The sequence below is a fragment of the Salarias fasciatus genome, chromosome 1 (assembly GCF_902148845.1).
Source record: "Salarias fasciatus chromosome 1, fSalaFa1.1, whole genome shotgun sequence".
Taxonomy (NCBI): domain Eukaryota; kingdom Metazoa; phylum Chordata; class Actinopteri; order Blenniiformes; family Blenniidae; genus Salarias; species Salarias fasciatus.
Genome location: NC_043745.1, coordinates 17,993,608 through 18,009,123, shown reverse-complemented (window position 1 = coordinate 18,009,123; position 15,516 = coordinate 17,993,608).

The following is a 15,516-nucleotide window of genomic DNA, read 5'->3' as shown; positions in this document are numbered from 1 at the left end:
TTACAGTTAATAATCTTGAACAAATTTAGCACAACAACCACATGAATTTTCAGTGTGCCCAAAAGCTCTTTCACCTGACAGGAATATTATTAAACAACGACAGAACAATGCAGTGAACCACTTGTGTATCGTTGGCCAATTCGGCCCTTTGAATCATACAGCTGTCCTCTAAAGTCACCCAGAGTTGCTCATGTGTGCTGTTGGAAACAGATGACCTGGTAGGATGCGCCCTCAGACACAGACTCTCTAACACACACACACGCATTTTCTTCGCCATGATCAAAGAGTTTCCAGTCAGGCATTTACAGCCATGACGGTGATTTACACAGAGGAAGACGCCACTGGGGTGTGACAAACTTTAAAATGTCTGTTAAAGGGTGCTTTTTCCTCTCTTTCTCTGATCAATTCAAGACATGTTTGTCATGTTTGTGGTCTGCTGGGTTGACTATGATGTTCAGTTTGGAACCGACTGAATTGCTGCTACACACACACAACCAAAATGTTAACAAGTCTAATGTACGTGAGCTGTGTAAAGAGTTAACACGAGAGGAGGCCTGGACTATTCTCAGTGTGTTTTGGACTCATATCTAATGTTTATGTGTGTGTGTGTGTGTGTGTGTGTGTGTGTGTGTGTGTGTGTGTGTGTGTGTGTGTGTGTGTGTGTGTGTGTGTGTGTGTGTGTCACAGATTGAACAATGTAAGGCCTTCTGTTTACACACTCTGCTTATGTGAAACATGTAATTTGTGTGTTAAAAGCAGTGTGTGTAATTTTCTGCACAAGCACAGGCTGTTTATCACAAACATGAGGAGCCGGTCATATGCTCTGTGTGTTCCACTGTATGTATGTTTAACGCTGCACGTAAGTGTTTAAAAACAGGGATTTTCAGAGTGGGAGGATGAGCGCTCCCCATCTTGAACCATGTGTCTTCCACGATCGAAATAAAGGAAACACACACACGCAAAAAAAATTAAAAAGCATGAAAGTTGAACTTTACACTTACAGTATATATAATATTAGGACTTTGTTTTTGCAAAGAAAGGGAAGAGTCATTCTCTGAAAACAACCCCAACATATTTTCTGCTGTATTGTCCCCTTGCAGCTCTTTAAGCCCACCCAACTCACTGCAAACCCCCATGTGAAGGAATTGTTCACTTCCAGCAGTAACAACCATTTTGATAACTTGCTTGGTCTACTCCATATTTCTTTGTTTTTCCGCCATAGAAAAGAAAATTGTCTTAGAGACCATGAAAATTTGAATGAATGTTGGGCGACGAACTGCTGGAGTCTCTGAATTTACTGTAACATGACAATGCATGACATTCTTACCATTCACAGATCATGTTGACATTAACGCCGTTAGGCTTCAGCTGTTTACTTTGTCAAAAGTATAAAACTGTTAATCGAGGGGTTAAAAGATTAAATCAAAAGATGACAGAATAGGAGCTCATGCATCAGTGGTTTGTCCCGTGAAGAGGAAGACATGCTCTACAGGAGCTGCACTTCAAAGCAGGGAAGCAATCGTCCCACAGGAGGAGGAGCCGCGCTGCACTGAGCTCGGGGATTTCCCTGTTATCCTGACCTTTGACTGTGACCGCCCGGTATCCTCGGCTCCCTAACCTGCCTGCTTGTTAACCTGGGCGTCATGCGTGTGACCCGTCAGCACTTCAGAGGAAGTGCCAAAAGAAAGTCATCTGTGGAGGGTTAAACCGTTACAGAGAGACGGGGCGAGAGCCAGAGGCTGAGATGAATGGGAGAGATGGAAAGGAAGAAAGAGAGGCACAGTCAAAGTGCCATGATTCATGCATTAACACATGAATGCCATTGAGGAGTTGAACAGACGTGGTAGTTTCCAGCAGGGGGTGGGGAGGCTGGGCCTGCAACGGATGAACAATCCACAGGAAAATAAAACTCAGGTGTGCTTGAGCAATAAATACTCCTGCAGGAAGTTGGCTTGGTTCGAAGACAGGAACGAAGAGGAGTGATATAAGGTGCCTGCTCTCATCAATGGATCGATGGATCACACTTATGAGGTTAATGCTCACACCTCATAGCCATAATATCCCGAGACGTGTGAGCTTTGAGGCTTTTCTGGGGAGAGTTAGCATCTCCTTCCCTGTGTGTATGGGTTTCCTCACACACACACACACACACTCACATGAGGTGGTCTGTGCTGATAACTGCTGTTAAGTTAACTGATTTGTGGTCTACTGTGAGTTTTATCACCTGCAGTTGTCACGCAGGCAGATCTTTTAACACCCAGAATGACTAGATAGATCAGTTTGCATCCTGAAATGTTCTGATCGATCTGAAGAAGCTGATTAATGTCGTGAAGAGTGTAAAATTAGTTTTACTTTTAGGTTCAGAGTCTGAGTGGAAGGTCTGTCATGTGCAGCTCTGAGCTCTCAGTCGTTCTGTAGAGTGAAGAGTTTGGTGATTTCTTAAGCTATAACAGCTACAGCAGTCAAAAATGCCATAAAGAAATTGTCCTTAATTGTAGTTCTTCACATTGCATAAATCAAACAATAATTACAGTCGTGGCGAGTGTAGCAAAAGTATGTTTGTATCCAGACAAATGTTGTTTTGAGGAAGGAGGTTTAATGGCTCTTTTGATCAAAACTGTTGCAGAGCAGTGGTCCAACAGATGCGCCACATCAGAGCACACAGTAATGTAAATTCATAATTAGCCAAATTCAGCCTGGTGGTTAAGAAATGTGGTGCTACAAGTACAGAGGAGGGAAACATTTCTTTGGTCTTCATCCAGTTTGGAGTTTTCATCAAAGCTTCTGCACTTCTTTCATGAGTTCCACTTTGGTTGACGTCAGAAATCATTGCTGGACTTGGAAGACACCTTTCTTTTATATGGTGAAAACTTCTGATTGTCTCATATAATTAATTATTGTGCAGCTGTTGCAGGACATTCACGCTTCCCTTACAAGAGTCAAAACTGTGAAAATATGTTTACACTCTTTTCAGTTAATACTTTACAAGCCTTAATTTTGCCCCATTGTCAATCAGTATTGTCAGCTTGAGCAATTCTTCCACGTGTCATGAGACGCTGTTCACCACGCTCGCTCACAATACATTGTGTATTATGACTGTGGCAGCTAAACCCACACGCACATCTGTAAAGATGACTGTCGCGCAGTGAGAGACAAAACAATGGAGGGTTTTTGTGTTCGCCATTGTAGATGAACATAAAATAGCAGCAGATGGGAGCAGTCAGTCTTTCGGCAGCCGCTGCACGCACACTGCGGCTCTGATGTGAAGAGACACAAACACAGGAAAAAAAAAAACAAAAAACAGGTACGACTGCTAAACTGACCAAATTAAGAAAACTGTGTGAGTTTTCAGGTTGGAAGCATGAAAACCTACGGACATAAACAAATAGAGATTTTTCTTCAGCCAATATTAAACACATCATCTGGACTTTTCAGACTCAAGTGTTTCTTGACAGACTCAAACCACTTTTCCAATGGACCAAATTTCACAGACTTCACACTGATCGGCTTTTTGCAGGTAGAGAAGAAAGAAGAGAGGAAGATGAAGGTGAAGCAGGGTCAAAAAGAGAGCGGTGAGAGTTATTTCAGAAAAGTGGAAACCAACAGAGCAACGCATCAAGAAAGAAGAAAGAATAAACAATAGCTGGAGAGCAGTCTGGGGCTCCAACAGTTTGCAGCTCAAAAGCTCCCAAACACACACACATCCAGATGTGGCGAGCACGACTATAGATTGCATGCATACATGCAGAATGCAAAGAGATGTTTCGGTTAACCTTAACTCTCTGACAATGCTGTGGTCGGTAATGCCGAAGATTTTCTGTGTTTCAACTGATTTTGCCCAACATTACTCCCCCACATACACAGCGATGGAGCGCGTTCATCACATCTGCTTGTATGTTTTCTTGCATCTGTCAAACAAGATAGTTTTACAACTACTCAGGAATAAGCCAAGAAACACAGAGCAGAAGCTTCTCGATCCGGCCTGTGGTCGTACCCGCAGCCGCTGAAGCTCCGGACGAGCTGCAGGCGCATTACGTCCGGAAACGTCTGTCACTTCTTGACTGGCCATAAAAGAGTAAATTGCTGTTTATTAGAGTTTGGGTCTCATTTTCACTGGGTCAGTGCTGAACAACAGAACTGGATGAAGAGAAAAGCAAACAGTCTAATGTCACAGAGAGACAGTATGTCTGTAAACTGTGATAACCGGTTTGAGTTATAACTTATCATACTGTTTGGTTTATTTATGCTGACAAAACCAGATTTGTAGGATATTTCTTTCAAATTAAATGGGAAGGAAAATATATTTTGAACTTTAATATTTTGTAAATAGGCAAGCATAATGTGCCTCCCCTCTTTTTTTTTTTTTGTGGGGGGGGGGCTCATTTTTCCACACTCAGATACCCTTTCCTAAGCTATGACTGGGTGTCAAAAATCCAGAGCTACAGGTGATATATTACGCTAAAAATGTTTTTGCACACTCTTTTAAAACAAAATGCCTTCCTTTGATGTTTATAATTTACATCAGAGAAAGTATATCAACACTTTTATGGCATGTGGATATCTGTGACGTGGCTGATCCACAGGATAAACACCCGAATACCAGCTGATGGAGGAGAACGAGGTGGCGGGTCTCCACAGCTGGGAGGCGATGACGATCATCACCGCTTCCAAAAGGACCAATCCGCCCTACAACAGCTGTTTGGCATGATATATTCTGACTGATGTGTGGATATGAAATGTTTTCATTTTTCCATGTGAGTATATCGTTTTAACAAAAGTTTTTATTAATATTGTGCTTTTAAAACACACACAAAGTTAATAGGAATAATAATAACCTGGGTAAAGATAAAGAGATGAAGTTAGAACTCTATCTCATTTAAGGTTCAATATGAACCTTAAAGATACGAGGACACCAAGTTCAAGCAGGAGAAATGTGTAAAATACTGCAATTTAAAAGCTTGTTCTATCCAACAGAGCATGACCATTTGTACATCATTGATCCAGATTGTGAACGAATTTCATTTCAACTGTAACAGAACTTGAAATCTTAAAGCTCAGGAAAGTCGGAAAAACAACAAATTTCAATATTAAGTGGAAACACAACCCATTTAGGGTCATTACTCAGATTTCTTCTAAACATTGCGTTAACATATCACTCATCAGCGTTTCAGGAGGAATGATCAAACTTGGGCATTTGGTGAAATTTCTTTTCATTAAAAGTTTAAACTTTCATAAATGTTTTGTAGATCAGGTGTGATCTTTTATAAGTTTATAACCTGAAACGCTTGTATATTTTTAAAAAGAATGTTGAAAACGTCTGTTGTTAATCTAGAATGAACTTTTTTCTTTTTATGTGATTCTGCTCCTCGTGGATCACGTGATGCAGCGGAACACTGACTAAAATTTGTCAGACATAATAAATGACACTTCATGGCCGTTCAGCTCTTTTTTTTTTTTTTTTTTTTTTTGTCTGCAAATCCACAGTTCCATAAACACAATCAGGCACACAAAATTCCTCGTGACTCAAACACACAGACTAGAACATGGATAACAGTCAAATATCTAATTGTTGTTCTCTGTTGTCGAGCAGTAAAATGAGACAGTTGGTTGTTTCATTGTGTTCAGTGTCTGGAATCGGGAAACCATTGTCTCCTGCCTTGCGGGATCAGTGGCTCCGCTCAGTGACTGCAGGCATTAACACTAATAACAGCAAAAATATTACTTCTCGGGACTGTGATGGTATTTCAGCTATGTCTGAAGTTAGGAGATAGTGGAGACAGTGGTGAGAGACCCGGAAAATGGGAAAGAATTCAGCAGATTGACAAAAACACCAAGATCATATATTTGGGTGCAGACACAAACCAGAAACATGGAATGAAGCTCAGTGCGCCAAACAAGAGTGCATGCGTGTGTGTGTGTGCGTGTGTGGGGACATAAAGTACCAACGAAAACTTTCTTTTGACAAGACATATGACTTTGATCAGTGTTTTTCAATGTTATAATGATTTACTCCTTATAACTTCATTTTTGTCTGAAAACATTCACCCAGAAGACTCACTGCTGCGCTGGGATTCAACTCCACATTACAGGTGTGAAACAAGTCCACGTCTGCCACACAGCACCTCTGTGTTCATCCATATGTGCTAAAAAAAACAAACATGTTGTTTGTTGTAAATTAAAAACCAAAAGAAACCACAAACTTTTTGCCAGTGTGAAATTAAAATGATGAAGAAGAAGAAAGAAAAAAAAATACATTCCATCAATCTACATTACTTTATACCATGTATTTGACTTTGCACAGGAGGTGACATTCAGATACACAACTTACCCATTTTATTCAGCCACCATTCCAGACAGGCACAACTTGATTTCTGAATAGAATATTGTAATAAATAAATAAAATATAAATGTTTTTGGTTCATATGTTCAATATTACATGCAGTTATTTGGTATGCTGATGAAAAGTAAAGGCAGGGGCGGACGGAAAATGTGAGATTTTATTATATTCCTGAAGTGTAGAAACCTTCTGTGCTGAAGAAGACATTCACCCTCGTGTCTGAAAAGAAGTCACTGAGAGGACAAAGAGAAAGATGTTTCTATTCTCTATTGTTTTGAATTATATGAATGTGTGAGTGATGAAGCAGACACACACACACACACACACACACACACACAAACAGATGCCACTCTGACAACTCACTGAAATCCAAAATGAGTTGACTGTCCCGGCTCCATTGTCAGAGCTGCCTCACAGACAAACAGGCTAAATAATGTCACCACTAATCTCAGCAGAGCTGAAATGAATACACACCAAATGTTTTTACTTGAAAGTCACAGTTATACAAATGTTTTTACAAGTTTTTGTCTTTTGCGAACTATGTCCGGTAACAAAAGTATCACAGGTACACACATGATATGTGGTCAGCTGGACTAACACACTCTGACACGCTTTGTTTCAGTTTCACTGAACGTGGCGCAGAGAGCAGGCGATGGGAGAGATAGTGAGAGGAGATGGCAAACAGTAGAAAAGACACACGCACACACACAAAGAAGCGGGGGTCCCGGGAGAGGTGTATCAGAGGAGATGGGCTGACATATGGCCAGCAGACCACTGCACTGGGTGGGGCAGAGTGTGTGTGTGTGTGTGTGTGTGTGTGTGTGTGTGTGTGTGTGTGTGTGTGTGTGTGTGTGTGTGTGTGTGAGGGTGGGGTTGCTGAATGGTCTGACTGAATGAATAGACTTGTGGTTAGAGACAGTTGAAACTCAATAGTCATTTTCAGTGTTGCCCTGCTGCTGCTGCTGCTGCTGTGTGTGCATGTGTGTGTGTGCACGTGCACGTGTGCTTTCAAGTTTCTTTGAGTAATAATCAAGCATGTTATACTTACGGCAACACCAATAGAAAACATTTTTTTTTTTTTTGCCATTTAAACTAAGTGAAAGTATTACACCACAATAACATTCTATCAACTTCAAATGAAAATTTTCTGTGTCTGATGAAAAACATGGATTTCAAAATTTTAAGTTCTTCATTGCAGCTTATATTTCCTCTCTAATAATTTCTATTATTAGGTTCAAGATTATAGTGCTCTGTGTTGTGTAAGGCTACATCATGGATGTGGTGGGATCAGGTCTAAACAGAGATTGTTCCAATTAAATATCAGCTTCAATAAATGCGTCTGAATGTGGAGGCTGAAGAAACGGGAAAAAGCTGGAGCAGCTTGTGATGGAAGGTCAACCTCATTTCATCAACATGTGGGAATTCCTACACTCTGCCCGTCAATTCCTAAACACACACACACACACACACACACACACACACACACACACACACACACACACACACACACACACACACACACACACACACACACCACACACACACACACAGCCAGTGGTTGTTTGATAGGCTATTTGACTGAATGGCCTATCGTCATGGTTACAGCAGCACTCCATCAGTCCATTCAAGGAACAGATGGCCGATGTGCAACAGGAGGCACATGTTTCAATGAACACACACACACACACACACACACACACACACACACACACACACACACACACACACACACACACACATGCATGGATGCACTGCAGCTCAGAGGGAGGGTATTGAACAACCAGCAGCATATGTTCCACTAGTCAGAGAGCATTCATTCAAGGACAGACGGGGGCTGTGGTGGTTGGATGTGTGTGAGTGTGTGTTTGTGTGTGGCAGGAGGAGTGTGATGTTGGCTTGTGGAGAGAAGAGGTAAGGCAAAAAGCAAAAAAAAAAAAAAAAAAATAGTTGGAGGGGAAAAGTTAAAAGGGAGGAAGAGAAGAAGAGGAAAAGGAAGCTGATTGGAGGAAAGGTGGAAAGAAATAGGAAGTTCGGCCCATCGCTGAAACCAAACAAGCTGGATGCCAGGACTGATTTGACAGAGTAAGGCCACACTGTGGTCTTCCAGTAAAAAAGTGCATGTGGAATTTAGAGTTGAATTATGAGGAGTGTTGCCACTACACAATTTTGTCTGAAAGAGATCGAAACAATTCATCGCAGTTCTAAATTTAGCGAATACAGAATAATCATGAATAAAACTATCTACAACTGTTTCTATTTTGACGACGTAAGAGTGCAAACTGTGACGGCAACTGATCCTCGTGCTCCATCGGGTTGGTATGAGATGGTTTTTGGCCTGGATGTCAGACGTTTTACTATGAGCACTAACAAGACTTTTTGTATTTATCCTCTCAGCAGGAGATACTGGTTGGTTAGTGGTTTTGTGGACATGGCAGTGACAGGTTGTGCAGGGCAATGCATTGGCAGTGTAGTTAATGGACAAACAAATTACTTTCCAAGGGGAATTATATCACTATATGGTTTGATTCAGGCATGGAATGGGCAATTCATTGTCCAGTGTGGTTAAAAGGAAAAGCTGTGACCACTGGGATTGGCCTAGTCATATATTTCCTACATTCCACGCAATATTAATAATTCTCTCTTCATAAATGATTTTGATGAGCCAAGGTTTAACATCAGTTAGGCTCTTTTATTTCATAGCATGTTTGGTTTGATCAAAGTAAACCTTTTCAACATTATACAATGAGTCAGGATTCGCAAACAAGGGAAAACTACAAACCTTACCTTACCGTAATAAATCCAACATTGACTGCAAAGTCGTTTGCAACCAGCATAAATAGGGTCACCAATCACAGTGAGCAATACGTTAATCTCGGGAACCTTCTGTGATTACTGGATTAAGATCAGTGTTTGGATTAAAATATGTGAAATATCAAACTTCTGGCAGTAGAACATCAGTGAACTGAATAAGTGAAATTAATAGCAGTGGCAATTAATATTTTTTTTAATATTTCATTTATGTATTTCCAACATAAAAATAACTGAAACTATCAACAAAATGCAATGATGTAGAGAAAATGCACAAATATGTTGAAAAAGGAGAAGGAAGAAGGTAATTGCTGAATATCTGTGTGGGCCGTCATAACTTGATACAAACCTTTGTAACTTCTGAAGAACTCAGGACAGAGCAGCTGTGGTTGCTTGTCCAGCAGGGTCACACTGCAAAAACTGCAAAAATTCAAAATCTTACCAAGTTAATAAGTCTTGTATTCAGTCAAAAAGTCTCATCCCACTTGATTTAAGATACATTTTAGATAGAGGGATTTATTTCTTAATATAAAATTCTTATATCAATATCTCTTTTTAAATAAAATTTACTTGCTGCATGGACAGAGAATTTCTAAAGTTCTGAGTTATTTTCTTTGATGGAGTGTTGATATCTTGCATTTGGGCCACCCTTTTTGCAGTGTAGCTGAAGTGTCACAGCAGTACAGCTCAAACTAAAGGACAAATTTAAGTCATGACAAAAATGACTCCTCTAAGCCAGCGGCTCTGCTGAAGTAAGTGGTAAAGACCTGACACTGTTTCTAGGGGGTAACTGCAAATTTCTAATAATTTGACAAAAAGGGATTAAGATGGAGACTTTGAGTCACCACCTTGTTTACCATCAAGAGCAAACAACCACAACAGGGTCTCCAGGGTTCGTCAGCCTCCGCTCAGGTTGGCGGTAAAGATATATTTATAGACGGGGTTATAAAACTAAAAGGCAGTCCATGTTCGATCATCTATTTCCTCTTGCCAGTCAGCGATTCACTTTCCATCACTTTCTCCCCTTTGGCTGCTTTTCTCTGGCTGTCTGGCTCTCCTGGCTGTCCCTTAAAGACGGACACACACTCACACTCACACACTACACACACACACACACACACACACACACACACACACACACAGGGCAGCCGTTGGGAGTTGCTCCCTCTGTGTTTTGCCCTGAGCTAAAGAAAGCTGTTCATATTTATAGACACTGCTGTAAATAAACCGAGGTTATATTTGCTCGCTGTGGCTCGGAGTATTTCTGGATGAGCGTGTCTCTTCAGTGCATGCCTTTGCAAAATCAACTGAAACAACAACAACAACATAGTACAGCCATTTCTGTAATCTTCTCGAGTGTGTCCACACAAAGACACACACGTTTGGCCATTAACCAAAATAATGGATAAAATAAAGTTGTACTTTAACATATAATGACATACCGGCATATAGTCTGCGCTAAAATGTTGAACCTGCAGAATGTGAAACTTTCCTCAGAATGACTTAAGATCTCAGCAATTAAGGATCATTTTCAAACAAATCAGACTTTAAAGATGAATGGCTTTTATTCAGATCATTTCCTCTCCTTATCTCTCTGCAGCAGAGCAGCTGCCGTGCCACATCGCGATGCAGGAGCGGAGGAAACTCTCCACAGCACACCTGTAGAAGCGGCTCAGGACTGAACTCCAAAGATCAGTGTGACCAAGCTTCCTGAGGAAGCAGAGGCCCTGATGGGCCTTCCTGACCAGGAAGTGTTGCAGTTCCAGGTGAGGTGTCCACTCTGGCACCTGAAGCTGGGTGCCAGAGGGGCTATTTAGACTCACCACCAATGAACTCACATGCATATTTTGGGACTGTGGAAGGAAACTGGAGTTAGTTTAATTTTATGTCTCTGGGAAAAAAAGGTCAGATGAATTACTGAGCTTGGTTCCTGCATCCCTGTTATTTACATTATGTCTGTCAGCAAGTGACATTATGAAGACCTGAAGTGAAATCTTGGCTGTTGTGAGATAAACTGCACTGAAGAGGTTTTGTGGTCACTATAGGACCTGTTTAAGTTTAAATCACATCCCTTCCTGGTCCAACCGAGTTACACAAATTGGAGACTGGTTTGATGACCCCCGTGAGAAGAAAGCCTCCGAAAGTTTAGATAAGACGGTGTGACACAAAAAGAGCAGACAGCCTGTTGACTGACCACCGCCGGGGAGGAAAGAGGCCTGGGCCAATCTCGGGGAGGAGGCCGCAATCAGGGGTTTGACTGTCTGTTTGTCTCCCTGCTACAGGAGGGGCCACGCCCAGACCTCCACCACACACACACACACACACACACACACACACACACACACACACACACACACACACATACATACAGGAAGCTGCTCTGTCAGCCAGCCAACAGGGTTTCCTCTTGCTGAGGCAAGACTCACTTCTGCTATTCCTCTCCTCTTCGTTCCCCCTCGTCCCGCTTCCTCTATTCTTAGTCCTCCACCTCTTTACAGTCTATTTCCTTCGCCCCTCATCTTTCTGTTTATTTCTCCCGTCAGTTCCTGTTGCCATCTTCCATCTTCTTTTCGTCCCTTCGTCTCTGTTTAACCTTGCATCACTCGCTTCCTCTCTGCCACAGAAAACATCCCTCCTCCTGTTATTGTTATTTTCTAGGAGAGGCGACTGGACTTGTGCCGTGCATGTGTGCGCTGCATGCCCCACCCTGATGCCTCCTCCTCCTCTTCATACACACACACACACACACACACACACGCACACACACACACACCCACACCCACTCTGCTCACCACAGCTGCTAACCCCAAAACACCCACACGCTCTGTTGTTTCTTCTGCTGCCACTGGCCTGAGAAGAAAGACAGGGAGTGGACGCTGCGGTCACATGCGGTTAAAATAAACTTTATATGCCAATCAACTACTGAGATGCTTAATTTCCTGCTCCATCAATCTTTCAAAATGCATACAGACAGCATGTTCGACCTCACGCTCCACACACACTGCTCAATTAACTATAGCTTAAATAATGGGTGAAAAAAACTAAATGCATCAGTCCAGTTAATCGCATGAAACATTTCTACTTGTTTTCTACAGATATACCACAGTAAAGATATTTTTGAGAGGGCTTTATATTCATATAATGAAAAAAAACTGTTTTCTATCCTAAAAACACTAATAACAGGAAACTGAAATAGGAAAGCAGCATTATTTATTTTATTTGAAATGAGATCACAAGCATTTTTCCATCATAAGTGGATTGCTCATTATGTAACAGCTTGAGAATGGCCCACAATGGGAAGACGGTCAGAATGTTCGCATATTTCAGCAATATTTCTGGATTACTCTCTCTGTTACAGTGTACTTTTCATGTTTTCAAATATGCCAAAGGTGTGATATTTTCTTCACTCCAAGTCTTTTGAAAAGTCAAACACCGGTGCTCGTCGTCACATGACTGAAACATAAAGCATGCACGAGGCTGGTGCTTCATATCCCTGAACCAGCAAGAGTTTTCAGTGGTGAAAGTAAAAACTGCTGTTTGTTTCCAACACAAGGGCCACTAAACTCCTAAACACACCCTGTGAAGTGACTGACCACCACTCTGGTGGAATCTGACTGGACAAATACATGAATATGGCCTGTTTCTCACACGTCCTCTCATTATATGTTGCTTATTTCTACACAGATTATTTGATGACACACAACTTTAAAGAACCAGTCCTGTTCCTGTCAGATGTGCAGTATGATACATCCTCTGAGCGATGACATTTCTACTTGTGGAGATCAGCTCCGTTCAGGTCAAATGTGGCCTCAACGCCACTGTATCAACAATCTGTTTCCATATGATGACCATTCGCTCACATTTTTCTTGTCTTTTATGCTTGGAGCCACACACACACAGGAACACACACTCAGTGGAACTTTCTCTGCATTCTTTTTCTCTCCAGGGGACTTTACGACGGCCGAGGCGTTACAGGAAGACGGTCGGCCTGACCATGCAGGCTATACATTCCTCATCGACACAACACACACTCAAACATGCAAGAGTGCAGGATTCTCACACCGACTGGAAAGTCAAACAGTTTGTCATCAATAATTGGAGAAACGGAGCGCTGCTTCTGTTTCGCTGAGCTGCAGTGTTGCTTCAGGTCTTTTTAGGGCCGTTCATGTTTACGTCACGTTAGCGTCCAGAGTTCACACAACCTTCAGGATAATGAGTGTGAAGAAAGGCTTTTAATCACAGCCTTGGAGGTTTTTCCATCGAGAGGACATATTAAAAATGTCAAACCCATGTGTTTGTTTGATTTTTCAAGTTTGTCTGTAAATACCAAAACCAGAAAAACAACAAATCACTGAGTTTCAAAACACATATGTCAAAAATGATAAATTACAAAACCAGAGGATATAATCAAATATTTTTTTTCCATGGCAGTCAAAGACAAAAAGGGTAACAAAAAGTACAAATTATAAAAATTCTGAGCATCCGTTGTAGAAAACTGACCTCAGCGCATCAGTGACCAAGCCTTGCTGTTGCAATGCGTTTGATATTTGACGCCAGTCTCATTGTTTCAGTGGCTAAACCGACTCTTTCAAAAGGATTGTGTCACTGGATACTCAGAGCTTTTAAGATCTTTGGCTTTTTATTGTCAGAGATAACAGATGAAAAACAGTCTTGAGGATTAAGCACTGATCTGAGCAGAAGCTTAAGTGGCTTCATGTGTGTTTGTGAGATTTCCTTCATGTTAAGCATTAACACCCAGAAGAAGAGGCAACTTTTCCTGAATTAAAGCAGAAGCTTTGAAAGTACATTTACAGAATTAGTGTCAAATATGAGGTGAAGAAATCCAGGCTAACTCGGTAAATTAAATTATGTATTCTTAATCTCTCCATTCTGCCTTCTGCTAATCCCCGTTTTCCTACCAACAACATCCTTTCCACAAACAATTATCCAGTTTGTTCAGAGAGATTTGATTCCTCCTTTCAACAAGTCCTTCCCATCCACTTAACTCCCGGAGTCCTCCCCTTTAATCCTCTGCTTCTCTCGGCAGGGTTGAGTTATGTTCCTGAAGCAGGAGGCTGAGACCATCTGAGGGAGAGGAGGGATAACCGAGGACAATACGCTTTGATGTGGCGAGGCAGTGCTACCTGGGAGCGAGCCGGTATCTGCCTCAGTTGTTATACGGTTGACCTCTGGACTGTCTCTGAGGCCGACTCATGTTCCTGCGTACTCCGTCTCGTCATTCGGGAGAAAATGGATGAAACTCTTGGCCTCCTCTCTCCCACAGTCTCTCTCTGTTTCCATGCTCATTCCGGTCGCTCCTTCCCTCCCCTCTCTCCATGTCACGGGTGCAGGTTGGAAGGACCCAAGCAGGCAGGCAGCACAGGCAGAGTTGAACACATTTATTTCCAGGGATGCACGGGCGCCGGAACACAGGAGCACAGGAACGAGCTGAGCTGAGCTGGCAAGGTGACAGAAGCACCCAGACAGACACACAAGGAACCAACAAGACAAGTGAGGAGAGCAGAGCTTAAGTAGGGGGAGACACAGGTGCCACACATTGGGGCGATAACAAGGCAGGCAGGAGAACATGAGGGCAGACAGAAAACTGGGAGACAAGACATGCACAAGACAAAACAGGCCCTGAGTGCCCCCATTTGGCTGCTGGGGCACAGGGCGTGACAGTACCCCCCTCCCAATGTGTGCCTCCTGGCGCACCACGGGGAAAACATCCCAGGCATCCCAGGCACCACCGCCCAACATCTTGGGCGGAAGAGGGGGGTTGTTTGTGATTGTTTCTATTAATTCAGATGCCTGACTAGTGCATATGTACTACTGTGACACGTCTGAGCAGTCATCACTGAGTGGGTCTGTCTGATGGCTGACTCACTAATTTAACTCTGATGAAGTTACATCAGTAGATATGAAGTGACATTATGGCGCACATACGTAGTTCGTTTGGTCTGTTGGAGTTGATCAATAACATCAAATTACTTACTGACATTAATTACTGTAATTAATTAATAACATTTAATACTGACTCAATTAGAAAGTGAATATTGTAGGGTAACCCTCAGACTGGACATCAATATAAATAATGTAATTCAAGGTTAAATAACATTTATTTAAAGGTACCCAAAAACTATCTATCCATATCATATATACAGACAGACATATAGGTACTCATCAATACAGAAAACACAGAAAAAGGACAGAAGAGGGATGGAGAGACTGAAATCCAAACCAACCAGTCTTTGGATTGTTTGAGAAAGTTGAACTAAAAGGGCACAACAGGCGCAAGAACATACAAGCTCCACACAGAAAATCTTAATAGCTGGCAGGAACAAACTCTAAAACACAAATTGTGAGTAATT